This window comes from Cottoperca gobio, chromosome 5, assembly GCF_900634415.1.
Source record: "Cottoperca gobio chromosome 5, fCotGob3.1, whole genome shotgun sequence".
Classification (NCBI taxonomy): domain Eukaryota; kingdom Metazoa; phylum Chordata; class Actinopteri; order Perciformes; family Bovichtidae; genus Cottoperca; species Cottoperca gobio.
Genome location: NC_041359.1, coordinates 7,415,113 through 7,430,336, shown reverse-complemented (window position 1 = coordinate 7,430,336; position 15,224 = coordinate 7,415,113). Strand labels below are relative to the sequence as shown.

Genomic DNA, 15,224 nt, shown 5'->3' with positions numbered 1-15,224 from the left:
CCCTCCTCCTCTTACGTTCTCCCATTTGATCTCTCCCCCCTCTCAGCCCATTCTCTCCGCTTCTTTTTATTCTTCTCTACATCTTTTTCCTCTCCTTGTACTATTTGCATAAAAGTGTTTGCATCCTTCCCTGGTGATTGTTTAGCTGCTGTGTTCAGCATCTTGATTTGATTCCCTACAATTGGCCATATTAGCATTAGAAATATACACTTAGAGAGGGAACAGACATATCTGTTATGCCTGACAGACTCATTTAAGTAAAGAGAGGCCGGAGGAAAAGGCAACACTAAATTTGAGTGATAAAAGGTATATCACTGCGTCTCTATAATGAGGCGTCTTATCCGAGTTAGCTGAAACTGCACTTTCTCTACATTTATGTAAATCAATGAGTGGTATGTTTGCTGTAACCGAGGAGAAGAATCGTACTGAGCGGCTGACAGTGGGGACTTATTGGATGTTCAATCGTGATAAAAGGTGTAATCACAACAAGAAACATACCTCTTATCTTCTCTCTCCCTCTCAGATCATGTCTTCTAAAGCCAATGATTAGACTTAAGACAGATCTCCCTCATTATCCATCGCTCTCATCCATTTTTCTCTAATCCTGTCTCTACTCCGAAGCCCCCTGGGGCAAGCGGTAGGCCAGCGCCAGCCATTAGTCTCCCGGCCCCGAGACTAGGGACAAAACTCTTCCTCATATCCTCTGGAGGAGATCAAGGCCATCGCAGGGGTCGGCTATATTGACTGCTATCACCTACCCATAACATTTGCATACACACAGACCACATTCGGAGGTTGTCTGGGCAGTGTGGTTCTAATGGCCAGCAGGGAGCGACGCCACTGGTTGCAAAAATAATTCTGACTGTCAATAAGAAAAAGATGCTGCTTCTCACTTAATTTATTACCTGAGTAAATATGTAACTAATGAGTTTATGGTCTCAATCGCTAGTTTCAAGTCTTCTTTATTACTGCATTATGTTCATTTTGTAAATGATGGTCCCCTTTAGAGTAAAATAGACAATAAAGCAGTGTATGCTTAGGGCGTGGCTACCACGACGTTGACCAGTTTGGGTGTTGTCTGCATTTTTCGTTTAGAACGTTAACCCTTTCACAGTGTGTCTTGGGTTCATAAAAGTTCATTGCAACATTTTAGTCGCCTAAATATGTCTTGTTCAGCGTTCAGTTGTATTTAGCTCCACCCTCTCGTGTCACTTCTGGTTCCAAAAAACCAAGATGGCGACGGCCAAAACCGTAGTCCACGGCACGGTGACTACGTCCCCTTTTATTAAACAGTCTATGATTGGCGCACCAACGGCATCATATTATATTTGACCACGACGACCAAACATTTCCAAAAGCCCACAGAGATATCAGCAGTCATGGGAACACATCAAGGAAAAGACCCCGTCTGCATTGTTTTGTTTTGCATTGCTTTTAATTTGACAAGACACGGGAAGAGCATTGATGCCGTTAAAACAACAACACATTTGGTCTTTTCCAACAGAAATACTGTACGTGTTTTTTTGCATATAGAGCAGTAAGTGAGTTCTGATCACAAGTGGTCTCTTGTGACGCATTCTAATGTCAGGCGTTAACTCACGGACTTAGAGCTGTCCACCTGTGATCGGATCACCCAAGACGCATGTCAATGCCAGATTTGAACTGGGCTTCATGCAGCCAAAGTGATGCTGAAGTAATTGATTGGTCTCATTATTGTCAAGCAGCACACAAAAGTGGGTTTGGGTTGGTTCCTCCAGAGGGCCAAGCCTATAAATCAGAGGACGTTCAATCTGAAGAGCACAGCTACATGGACTACAGGGACAAATTGTTGTGAGCCGGGTGCTGATGTTGTCATTATGAAGATAATTGCTACTCCAACTAGTAGCCTTGAGCTATAAGGCACAATGTTAATGTCAAAACAGGAATCAATGCAATCTGCTTCAGGCCCGAACAGGAAACATTTAAAGTCTCAAGCCCACTAAAGAAAAGTGATAGGAACAATGTTGTGTAGACATACACTAATGAAATGGATGCTGCAAAAATGTCTAAGAACAAGCTAAGTAAAGGGGAAACATCACATAACTATAGAAGGGAAGACGCTCATGAATAATGTATCACTCTATTTTACTAAGTAAAGAATCTACATTGTTAGAGCTGCACTATAGGTTTGGAAAATAGCTTATATAAAGTTGTTATCCTGTAGTGACTGTGTTCTAATTTACATATCCAGCAGACACAAAGCAACATTAGCATTCATTTGGAGTCAGGTTTGGCCAATATTTGATCTTCTCATTCGATTATTGTGGCTAAAAGAAGTTACAGTAAGGTTATTAAAGTGACACCCCACAGGTGATTGGTTGCAAACGCGCACTGACTATTTTGCACATTTCTGCTACAACCACTTTTGCACAGCTTCTCCACTTTTAATTATGATATACTGTACATATTTTGTTATTACATTCTGTACATTCTTTTTTCTATATTTATGTTTCTTGTACACAATATTTTTATTTGTATTTTGTAGAAGTTTTATTTTTAGTAATATTTCTGTATTTGCTCTTATTTTTAATTTCTCCCACTGTGTTTATGTTTGCACCATTACACACCAAAGCAAATTCCTTGTACGTGAAAACCTGCTTGGCAATAAACCAAATTCTGATTCTGATTCTTCATCAACCCCTTAGTTAAATATCTGGCTCTTCAGCTCCACTATGTTCACCAGCTATTCGCTAGCTATCTGGGTTTTGGTCTGTTTTTTTGATACAAAAATATTCACTAATGCTTTAAGTCAAGGCACAAACTGTGCACATGTACAGTACATGTAGAGTATATTGCATTGGGGAAAGCAGCACACATATTACTATATGAAATATAGCATCCATCATTAACTCTGTAACACCATACCGTAGCTAAAACATTTCATCCTGTGTAACCAGCCTTTTGCACAATCCCAGTTAGAGATAGGCGTAGGTACTTTCAGAGTGCAGCCCTCCCTTACAAGCAACAAATGTGAGTTTTCTTTCAGCAGCTATTTGCTTTGAAGTCACCCTGGCCTGTTCCAGAAAATCAATTAAAAACATGACTAAAACATTTGCACCTAACATTTTCCACTTTTAGAGTGTTTGATGTCCCCCACTGCCTAACACTGCGTACATGTTGAGATCACAGAGATAGTGACGGGAGGATTCTTTCACATTTATTCACTGCTTTAAGTGAAGCTACAACTTAAAGTGAAATTAAATAATGAAGAATATCAGCGGACTCCTGCTGTGCTGTTTTCTCGATAGAGAAAGTTAGGATGCCTCAAAAGCCCACCAGACAAACGGTACAATATTATGCCTTGTGAATGTCCTCTTTTGTCTCTCAGGCCTGCAGAGACATTTTCTTGCTGGATGATTTGTAAATAATCTAATGCAAATGTCTTTTTTCCTCCACCGCTCTGCCCCTCCTTTCGTTTCCCATATAAGTCGCCTGGTGACAGTTATCAGAGAGATCTGCAGTGGTCCTCAAAACGAGCATACCGCTGTCCCTTAAGTGGGCAGTACTAAGCCTCATTGTCTGCTATAGATGTAGACAGCACAATTGGAGAGGCTGAATCTCTCTGCTCAACAATCTACCAGGAGGAATGGGAGGTCGGTCTCCCCGGGCCATGGCGCCAAAACCATTATTCTTATCACTGCAGGACAACTCACCGCAGGGCAGAAAAAAACCCTTCTGAAAGGTCAAATGAGTGTCTCTCAGTGTGTGTGTTTACCCCCTCCCCGCCTCTCTCACACCACACATTTCAGTATTTCTCATTAACTGATAATACATCACTCATGACCTTGTGATAAAAATACATTAGCTGGAGACAAGTCATTAATCTATAAAGAATCAGGCTGTTTAGGTTATCAGGTGAGAATGGGTATACGCGCAAATAATGGAAAGTCTTAATTGCCCTTCTTAAGCGAGTGACTATATGTAGTGGAAGTGTTTTGTGCATTGTTTTTGTGAGCAAAGTTGATTCCATGACTTTCGGCTGTTATCGAGCGATGTGGTTGAGGATTGGCGCGTATGCAGTGGGACTAGCTGTCGGCTGAACTACTGAGACTGAACGTCCTGCAGTAAGAGGAGCTCGATCATTGGTGCTTGCTTGAGGGATAAAGGAGAACTGGTCGTACTATATGGACGTTAGATTGATGCAGAGCAGTGATTTGATGCAGTTGTATGATGAATAGGGTTCGATAGTGAAACTGTATTTACTTGACCAAAGTATAAATAGATAACTACAATATGTCAAGGGATTCAAAATGTACAGAACAATCATCGTGGAAACCTTCCTTGGGAATTGACATGAGAATTAATAGGAAATAACGGGAATGAAATGTAAATATAGGGGTTATGTGCACAGGCTGTATTTACCAGGTCATAAGCATATAGAAACAAACCTATAACCTTAATATAGAAATACATAATCTATTCAATTCATCCATGTGGAAAGGTAAAAATGAAAAACCAAGCTGACAATGTGGGCTGTGTGCCAACTTAGGGTTTAAAGTGCTCAACTAATGTATAAAATAAATGTTTTACAGTAAGAAACAAAGAGTCATTGGTATTAAGTAACATATGTTCAACCATTCTTGCCATCTTTTTCCATTAATTGAATATGACCATTATCACTCCCATTACAAACAATTAATATACACTGTCCATTCTGTTGATCTGGCAAACAAAAGCTGATGGCTGGTTTCCAGCCTGGCAAACTGCTTCTAAGATTTATTCGGGGGCCCTGGAGAGGTTGGCTAAATTTTGTTTTCACTCGAGCTAAAGCTTGAAAATCCAAGACCCAACTAGAAATAACTGTACTGAATACATAACACAAAAGCACACCACAGGCCTGTCTCCCAAAGCAGTATTGTTAAATTAGCAGTTTAACAGCACTGAATACAAGGCAGAGGAGCTCTTTCTACTTCAGTCCTTGGTTCTGGGTTTTACTTTATTCAACTAACATGATTATCCGGCTTTTTGAAAAAGGCCTCAACTGAATGAACAAAAGCAAAAAACACACATTGCCTATTTGTGCAGAACGAAACGCAGCCTTAAAACAAAGATTCAATACAAACTGTTCTGAAGGCAACCATATTGACTAAACAGATATATTCCAAAGCTGGTTGTGTGTTAGTGAATGTATGGCAAATATACCAATGCTGCGACACGCACAAAAATGTCAGTGTGAAAACATATGCAGTTTTACACTCTCTAAAAAAAGTGCTCAGCACTTAGCAGGAAGTCCATCCCCCGGATGATCACTTAATTGCCTTCAGGGTGAGAATACATATTGTGCGAATATAAAAATATCCGGCAATAAATTTGAGTGTGTGAATTAATTTGAGACCTGCAAATCACCATGTAAACAAAGTCTGTGTTGGAGGAGTCAGCCACACTGCAATCACAGCTTCAGGCTTTCAAATCCCAAATTAATTGCTAAGCTTTTACTTCCACGCCAAATTCATGGCTGAGTTTGACTTTCTTTGCCAGCATCAATTTGTCAGTGTAGGTGTTTAACTTTCCAAATGGTAAATATTTCAGGCGCTGAGCCTAAACTATGCTAGCCAACAGCAAATGCTGGTGTCATGCGCTGTGGCGCGCTAACCTATAACGTATGCTTGGACTTGAGCTGTCATGCTATGCATAAATCTCCGTCCCACTACAGGCAGAGTGGTGACAGAGAGGCAGATGAGGACATCCAGTGCAGTATGAAGGATGCTGGCAGCCGTTCCCCCAGGCCACGGTGATGGCACTACATCGATCCAGCCATTGCGGAGCCTGAAGTGCAGAGCCTTTTGGCTTTGTCAGCACTGTTCAGCTCAGCATTGCTCCAACTCCCCTGATCACTGTCAGAAACCCAGGAGGAAAAAAAACAGCGAACAGGAGGAGAAAAGGCAGATGGATCTGGAGCCAGACAGGCGGCGCAAAATTGGCTAAATAACTGCTAACTACTCACCGAGCACTTCTTTATAATCTTCTATCTGTTTAGAGATTCAGGCAAATTAATGTTTACTGTCAGGCAGGGGAAAGGCAGAAAGACAGAGTGGGGGTTTTGGAGCTGTTCCTCCTTCATCTACCTCTAAACACAAGCACCTGTTCGTACTGTTCAGCATGCCAACTGCTCTTTCAGCGAACTTTATTCTACTAATCCTCTCACATATTTACTCAGGTGGAGGTGTGCTGGCACCACTGAAGGTATGTTGTCTTCAGGTGGCCAGTGTTTGCCTTCTGAGGTGATTCACTATGTACACTAGTGTATATCTTGTGACATTAAGCTCTCAAGTCAGCGTGGATGTACCCCGAGACTTTCTGCTCTCTCTCCGCTTACTGAATAGAATCAATACAAGCCAGACCTTGGACTCTGAGCTTTTGGTTTTATTGTTACCTCTTTCAGTTTAAGTTTCCTCTAGATCTGAGTCATAGTACAGGCGAACACACAATTTTCAGAATCTAAAAGCACAGGCCTTGGCACTGAAGAGCCCTTGAAGTGCAAAGACGGAAAGATCCAATTTGGTTGAAACCTCATGTCCTCGGGTTATCTTGAACATGGCAGTCAAGGTTAGGCATAGGGTTAAGCAATGTGTCTCTGAGCCTTTCAGACTAATGCTACGCTCAACAACACAAAGGCATCTGAATATCTTTGGAAACAGTTAAAAGCAATAGTTTGGCATTTTGGAAATGGGCTCATTTGCCTTCTTGATGAAAGTTAGGTGAGAAAGATGATATAACTCACACGCCTGTACAGTAAATGCGTATGTAGCCAGCAGCAGGTTTGGTTAGCTTAGCACAAGGACTGGAAACACAGAGCTAGCCTGGCTCTGTCCAAACATTACAAACTCCCACCTACCAGCACCTCTAAAGCTCACTTATTAACACGTTATGTATCATTTGTTATAGTAAACAAACACATATAATGTGTTAATAAGTGAGCGTTGGTGCACCCTGTTTCCACGCTTTATGCTAAGCTAAACTAACTAGCTGCTGGCTCCAGCTGCTATTTTACTGTACAGACATGTAAGTGATATCAATCTTCTCAACTTACTCTTGGCAATAAAAGTATTTCCCAAAAATGTACAATATTCCTTTAAATTAGCCAAACATAAAGCATGGATTTGCTAGCCAGTTTTCATTGACATTGTTTCTTGGTTTTGTTTTCAGGTACATCCTGGATTTATCTTCTTCCAGATGTAGTCACGTGTTTCCTAATTGGTCTACATGTAAAAGGTTGTGGCTTGATGATTTTGCCATCGACCAATTATACCTCAGGATTTTCGAGCACCATGGAGTGGCTCATTCTTTTTTGACTCCACCTCCACACAGTCATTGCAGCAAAAAGAAACAATTTATTCGTAAAAACAAACTCAAATCATTCTGCCGGGACTTGTAAAACTGAACTTAATCTTTCTGCTGTGCACGGGGAAAAAAGCTTTCATTTACCCCATAACTATTTGTGTTCTCAGCAATAACGTTGCAGTGAAATCCATTAGGCAAAATTGCTATGTTGCTACGTTTAGGTGGCATAAGCAAATTCCTGCACACACAGGGAAATTTGCAGGGTTGTCAAATGTGGAGAGACGACAAATATCCATCTATGCGTCAACATAATCAAGCTAGCTTGTTATAGGCTGAAGAGTAATTTTGTCTCCGCAGGGGACCTACATGGTGATGCCGTATATATAAGTGGCCTATCAAAGTGCCTGCAGCTACACTTACTGAATAATGTTTACTTCACAAACTACTAATTCTGTCCATCAACATGGTTTTTATTATTTTACGTACTTTCAATACACTGCATGCACTAGTTGATATGGTGTTCATAAAAGTTAGTTTATAGACATCCTACAATGTAATAATGGAACGACATGGCATTTCCCTCGGTTATATTCTGAATAAGCATTTCCTATGAAAATGTCAAGTCGGCTGTCATTAAAGACGTGGAGACATTTTTATTCCATCTTTTAAAGCAGTGATTCCATCTGTGCCAACAGAGACCTTAATCTCTGCTGCGCCCCAACAGACAAAAGCCAGACAGATTAACTCAATTACTCTTTTACTTGAGTGAATAACGGAAACAATACAATTCTCATTCAAGCCTAATCCTGCAGTGGGAGCAGAGGAGGAGGAATAATGCAGGTGTAGGGAAGGCAGAGGTGGGGGAGCGCGTCAGACTCGGAAATGAATTCTAAGGCCGTGTTTGCTCATCTTTTTTAATGCTCTCTCTTAACCACAGTCAGAGAGCAGCAGAGGCGGGAAGATGGAGAAGAGGAGAGAGTGCAACTGACAGAGAGATACACATGATGGAGTGACAGACAGGAAGGGAGTCAGGCGGAGAGGAAGAGAAATGAGAGAGACAGAATGGGGTTTACAGCTACAATATGTCAGAGTTAGTTTGCAGGATGAAGCAGCAAAAAATCGACCAATTTTCACAGTGCTGACACACCCTAACTAATACCCTGCGCGGGGCATTACAGTCAGCCTTGTGTATGAAACATGTTGTGACACATGTGGCGTCTGTATTGTCTGCAGCATCTGTTGCAGGGGCACAGATGGAAATGGCCATCCTCGCCACCGCTCCTCCTCGTGGGAGACGTGGTCTGTGATGACGTTTTACCGACAGTGTGGGCCATCTGTCAACACATGACAGCCTGTTTTTTAACTTCCATTTCCATCTCATAGATGTGGATCACAAGGGGGTAGGTCGTGGAAAAGCGGTTGCCGTGTGAAGGATGGATATTTGTAAGGTGTGCAAGAAAAGGTCAGGGCTGGGCGCTTACTGCGGCAGCAGCATCAGTGAAACCCTGGAGCGGCAACAGCGGTGAAACCCCGGATCCTCAACAAAGCTCTGTCAGACTGCAGGAGAAAGCTGTCAGTGCAGACCCCTAAACCTTTACGGCCCTTCCCTCTCCCTCACACTCACTCTCGCCTCGCTCTGACTCATTGTGTCAGCTCTTCAAACTCTCGCCATTCTCTCCTGCCTTAAGCTAGATGCAGAGAGCAAAAGGGAGAATGAGTCCACCTCTGGCTGCTGTAAACAAAAAGGAACACTCTTTATGTGAATTTTCTCTCCCCTGTCTACGTGCCACATCAGACTTCTCTCTGTTCCAGTGAAAGAAATAATTATTTCCCCTCCTTTTCCTCATTTACTGGCCCTTTGGTTTTTCGCAGATAAAAATAAATTGAAGGACGGGGAGATAATGAAGATATGATGAGGACAAGACAGAGACAGGGATCCAGGAATATTGAAATTGACTTGAGCGACTCTACCGCTTTCTCCTCTCGCTCGTCCTGAATGGTGATACGGGCTCATTAAAAATTCATCGCTCCACTATGAAAAGAGCTGACATCTGCATTTTGGCCAGATGGAAAGACGGACGGCGATGACTGGACTGTCTGTGGCTTCGGTGTGTACCATCATGTCTGGCTCTGCAAAGATTGATGTTTGGGATTCAGTTCTAGACAGCATTAAGGATTACTGTATTATTCTAAGCAGCGTGAAACCAAAAAGTACGGTGTACATAAGATCAAGACTAAACAAGACTAAGATTCTGCAGATTCTGAGAGTCATTTACAATGCTAGCATGCTGAAGTTTAGCATTTATACTGTTTAACATGTTCACCATCTTGAAACCACATGAACGACTGGGCCACATTTCACTCAAAACCAAAGTCACTAGGATTCATCATGTGGAAAGCATCTACTTGGTGGTGAGATATTTCACTGGAGTAGTGAATAATTTGAGCTGCTGGTGGCACTAGTTGAAAAGTCAGGGGATACAAGGCATTATGAGGCATCCTCTGGAAACCATGAATGTCTGAAAAAGATTTCATGGTAATCCATCCAATAGTTGAAGAGATATACAAGTCCAGGTCAAAGTGGTGGCCATCCTTTGAGCCACCAGCATGGTGATACATGGCAGAGATGTACAGTATATAGACATAAAGAGTAACAGACAGACAGTCCTTCACTATTTTCTGTAGATTTGGACTTTTCTGCAGAAAGATGATGTTCCCTGAATACACTGTTAGCATATGCAGATATAGACTCAGATAATGGACATGAGTTTTACTATTGTTCACCAACTGCTACGCAGGAGCATATTAAGTGAGTGCTCAAGAGCTGGAACTGGCAAAGTCATAAGTCATTCAGTGGCATCGCAGATCCACATGTCCTTTACAGCTTTTTAATTTATATTCAAGACTGCTCACGGATTTCTTTTTAAATCTCACGACATCAGCCAGTATGAATTGTTTACGCTCCATATTAATGTATTTCTGTGCTGTACTGCAAGTGGTGTCAGTAGCTTTTTGAAACTAGTCTACTCATACAGTACTGTTACTCATACAATATTGTTAGAGATTTCAAGGCTTCACCTGTTCCCTGGTGAGCACCGTATTCACCAGGTAAAAACGGTTCAGAAATATTTTCTTGCAAAACCTTTTCAACTCTTCAAATGATGAAAAGCAAAGAAAGTATCTGTCTCAGTTTGAATACACAAGGACGTCTCTATAAATCCGCAGAGGAATATAGACAAATGATAGTTTTCCTGCACTTAACATTCAACATTTCTGTGATTATATCAACAGTCTGTTCTCTTTGTGTTGTTTAGGTGGAGAGCGACAGGAATGAGTGGTGTCCTAATGTAACTGATGAGCACTTAAATAAAAGCTGCATCCATACATCTTTTCATACCTGCTTTTAAATGATAGACATCTATCTGTGTGTACAGATGTTCCCACAACAGCAATGTATTATATATACTGTATTTGTATTTTTGACATTATATTAAATGTCTGCCTCACAAATCTCCCTGATTAGACTAAAGACAAACATGATTTATCCTATCATGGAGGTTTCAGTTGGGTTTGTCAACAGGATTATGGAAAAGAACTACTGGCCCAATTTTCATGAAACTAGCTTGTAGCGTGGGCCAAGGAAGAACCCACCTCATGTTGGAGCAGTTCAGAATCACAGGGCGGACACACAAATATTATTCACTGTTAAATTTGCGACAGAGATCGTTTGGCCTTGGCTGAAGTCTGCGCTCTCCAAGTGCCGTTCTAGTTTTATTAAACGTTTGATGAGTTTCTGTATGTTTTGTCCCTATAAATGAGTTTGGAATAAAAGATGAAAAGGTAGGTGCACTCCCAGATTCAGCAGCTTTGCAGGAACCCGACAACATGAAGGAAACACTTAAATTCAATTGGCCAAATACACAACACTTATAAAACTGCTCTCTGTTTATGGGAGTATTTGTTTTCACTTCTCTTAAACCAGCCGATAACTGTTTCATTTTTGGCCACTTGGGGACAGCGGAAACATGTTATGAACACAACTATGACACTATTATGATATTTTAAGTTCATATGGTTGACTTATTAGCCAATCTGTTGCCCTTATTTAGAGCAGTTCAAGCAATATTAACATTCATTTGGAGTAGTGTTTCTGGCAACCTGACACGTATTTGTAAGTTTCCAGAGTGCATCTTTTCTTTTTGCTCGGTAAATATCTGCTAAATGCGCCACTATGTTCACCAGCTAGTCTCCAACTGTGTCCGTCTGCCGAGCTGTTTGGTGTTGAGAGCGGTGAGAGTGAACCAAAACAGTACAGTTGGGGGCCGGACGAAATAATGAGCTGAAACTCACTAAAGCTTTGTGAAGCCGAGGGGAGCTTCAGATTCAGGTGGTAATTCTCTGTAGGAGCAACAGTATAAACGTTCCCTTTGACATTGTCCCTTATACGTTGTTATTGTAAAAACACCCTCCCTTACGGTGGTCTAGACCTTAACTCGGCTATTTCATAATCTGTATTCTTTCTTTTTAAGACATTTATTTGTAGCTGTTCCTAAAAATGTAAGCTTAATTTTATATAAAACAAAAATAAAAACAACTGTAGACCTGCTTAAATATATTTGTTGGCCACTTGGGGGAGTCATCGCCTTATCAAATTCATTGTGAGCAAACAATTACCAATCTATACAAATTAGGGCTGTTGAATTAGCGCGTTAATTTCGATTGATTAATCACAGAACAAATAACGCAACAAAAATATTAACGCAGATTAATCGCGCCCTTAGATGCCCCCGACTTTTGCTCCGACAGGACCTTGCACGGAGCTCCGACTGGACCCCCCCGTCGCACGGAGCTTTCACAGCAAATATTGATATTTGTGATTAATCGCGATGAATTAATCACAAAGCTTGTAGTTAATTAGATTAATTTTTTTAATCACTTGACAGCCCTAATACAAATATATCAATAAAATGCCTGCTTTGTCCTGTATGAGGGTGTAATGTAATGTGATATTTAGAGGGAGCTGGTTAGCGACCAGTCTTTTTTTAGACCCAGTTTACTATTCTTGTAAATACTGTTTAGAGTATGAGAAAGTTTATTCTTAACTTTCGAGAATAGTTTTTTTTCTACTGGTATGAAATAAGGTTATTTTGGTGACTACTTTTTGCTCTATTTGAATTACTATTATTACACAACAATGCTTTTACTGAAGTTTTTTTAATTACTGTACCTGCTTCAAATGACATCTAAGGTTTGTCCATCCATCGTGCCTTCCTTCTTTGCCTGTTCAGCAGCTTATCTGAGTCTGGGTTGTACCACAGACATCCTCATACCCAGCCACAACCTTCAACTCCTTCTGGGGTATCTCAGTATCTCTCAGTTGGATGTGCCCAGAAAACCTCCACAGAGAGGCATATGGAAGGTGTCCTTAAGCCCAAAATCACCTTCACTGGCCCTGTTTAGTGAGCTGATTCTGGATCTCTGTGGTTCTCAGTTGTGCCTAAAGGTGAGTCCAGACACCCAATGAGGAAAACTCATTTTGGCCACTTTTACTCAATGGTGTCTATCTTTTTAGTCACTACCCAATGATCATAGTGGAGGGCGAAAGAATGACTCGTAAATTGAGAGGTGTAGTTCTAAAAGGTAAAAGTGAAACAAAAAGGATCATCTGGGCCCATATTTATTCCAGTAAGCATCTCAGGATCACTCCAAGGAGTCATTAAAAGTCAAATAAGTATTTTTAACTACTCATAACTTAGATTCAAACCTGAGAGTTATGTATGATGCTTCCAACATGTTTTTCAGCAAGAAGAAATGTTTTATTATACAAATAAAACAACAAATTAAACTTAATTATGACTTTCAGACATTCAAGTAATGATTTAGACTCTTTAAGTTTTTTCAGCAGAGCCGTTGTGGGGTTAGTGAGAGAGAGAGAGAGTGAAACATGAAACACTGAAACATGAAAAACTAGTTTCAAGTCAAGCAACTTGAGAAGTTTGCTTTATTTTGCAAAGTCAAAGATTTGAATAATATGTATTTTATGATTAAAATAAAATCTGAAACAATGTGATTATTACAGATAAAAAATGTAAAAAAGGAGAGTTAAAAAAGTGTTTGAAAATAAACTTTACAATAGGCTTAACTGTTTGATCTGTTGTGAAGCAAGGATAATAATATCCATCGATCCATATATTATTTAAAGGGGAATGGACAGAAGAATTTCAACAAAAGTCATTTTTTTCAGATCACAAGAAATAAACTTGCAGGATTTAATCATCTAACATGGACAAATGTGTTCATCCTTTTCCTTCCCATCACCGTCTTATCTTTGGTATAACATTTTGAGAAAAATTATATTGGTGACCTTATACAGCAGAATTAGTTAGAGTAATAAAGAGAAAGACGCGAGAGAGAGAGGGAGAGAGAGAGTTGTAGTGAGGAAGAGAGGCGAACAAATTGAGAGAGCGATCATGTATAATTTAAGGACAAGTGGTTCTCCCCTGAGACATCTCTGTCAGTTAATAGGTCACAGTTATTAACGCAAGAAACCGCTGCAGCACGCGCGGTGCGGCAGTGTTTTGGAGGCAACGCTAAAAGGACATAGAAAGGCGGGGAGGATTAAGTAAAATAGATGTGAGGAGAAGATAAAAGGAACGGGGGGGGGGGGGAAGGAGAAAGTATGAAAATCAGCAAGGACGCTGGGGAGCCAGTGATCAGATAAAAATAGACAGAACGAAAAAGGGATGAAGAGGCGAGTCATGTTCATGGTGAAATGTGCACTTCAAGACCTAAATAGTTCTCAGAGTGGCTACTAATGTACCACTGAATAAAATAGTATGCATTATGTAAGCACTAATACAAAATTACTATACAACAATTCCTTAAATAATCCTAATGTGAATTGATCTAATTTGATTTTCAAAAATTTTAATCAGTTTTAGATTTTTACAAAATGTGTAAAACTTCACACAATATCAGATGATTCATATGATTAGTAAACTCTTGCTGGAGATCAGACTATTCTTCATTCCTGTACACATCTTAAAATGTGAAACCACACAGCCCCTACTGTGCTTCACTTTGGATAGAGCTTGATATTCTTCCACACATTAACTGAATGAAACACTATGGAAGGTCTTATTGTGGAATACAGCAGGACGCTCTCACTCCCAACTCGTCAGATACACAAGCTTGAACAGTGGTCCTATACTTCAAACTATGACGCTCCACATAACCCTCTAGCGTCAGTTTTGTACGTGCAAGGCTCCCTCTAGTGGCCATAGTAATTATGACGGGAGTAAAGGAGGATGTCAAGTGAGTACTATAAAGAGTGACAAAGTCCATATGGGGAGGAGGGAGGTTGATGGATGGGTCTAACAAACACAGGACTTCACCCAGCACCACTGTTAGTGTCCCGAGTGAAACCAAAAGTCAACCTTGACGTAACGTACTTAACTTACGTCACATACTTAGCTTACGTCACTTATGTCACATACTTTACTTACGTCACATACTTAGCTTACGTCCCTTATGTCACATACTTTACTTACGTCACATACTTAGCTTACTTTACTTACGTCACATACTTAACTTATGTTGCGTATGTAATGTACTTAACTTACGTACGTTACTTGAGTTACATAACAAACACACTTATTTGAACGCAAGTAGTTTTGTTGCCTAAACCTAACCATCAGGTAAGGCAACTTACATTATGTACGTAATGTTAAGGTAACGTTAACCCTGTGTTGAAGTCTATTGGACTACCCTGCATGTTGAAAAATGACAGTGTGTTAAAAAGTAACTCTGTATTTGACGAGTCGGGATTGAGAATGGGTTGAATACAGACAGTGGAGAGCTTGAATGAGTTAATATTTTTTTTAAAAGTAATATTCTAAACTGTG

At 40.4% G+C, this 15,224-nt stretch overlaps 1 protein-coding gene across 1 annotated transcript in view; it reads right to left on the bottom strand.

Annotated features, from left to right (window-relative positions):
• LOC115008342 (cadherin-4-like) overlaps positions 1-15,224 on the bottom strand; it is a 207,244-nt gene that overhangs the window by 82,131 nt on the left and 109,889 nt on the right.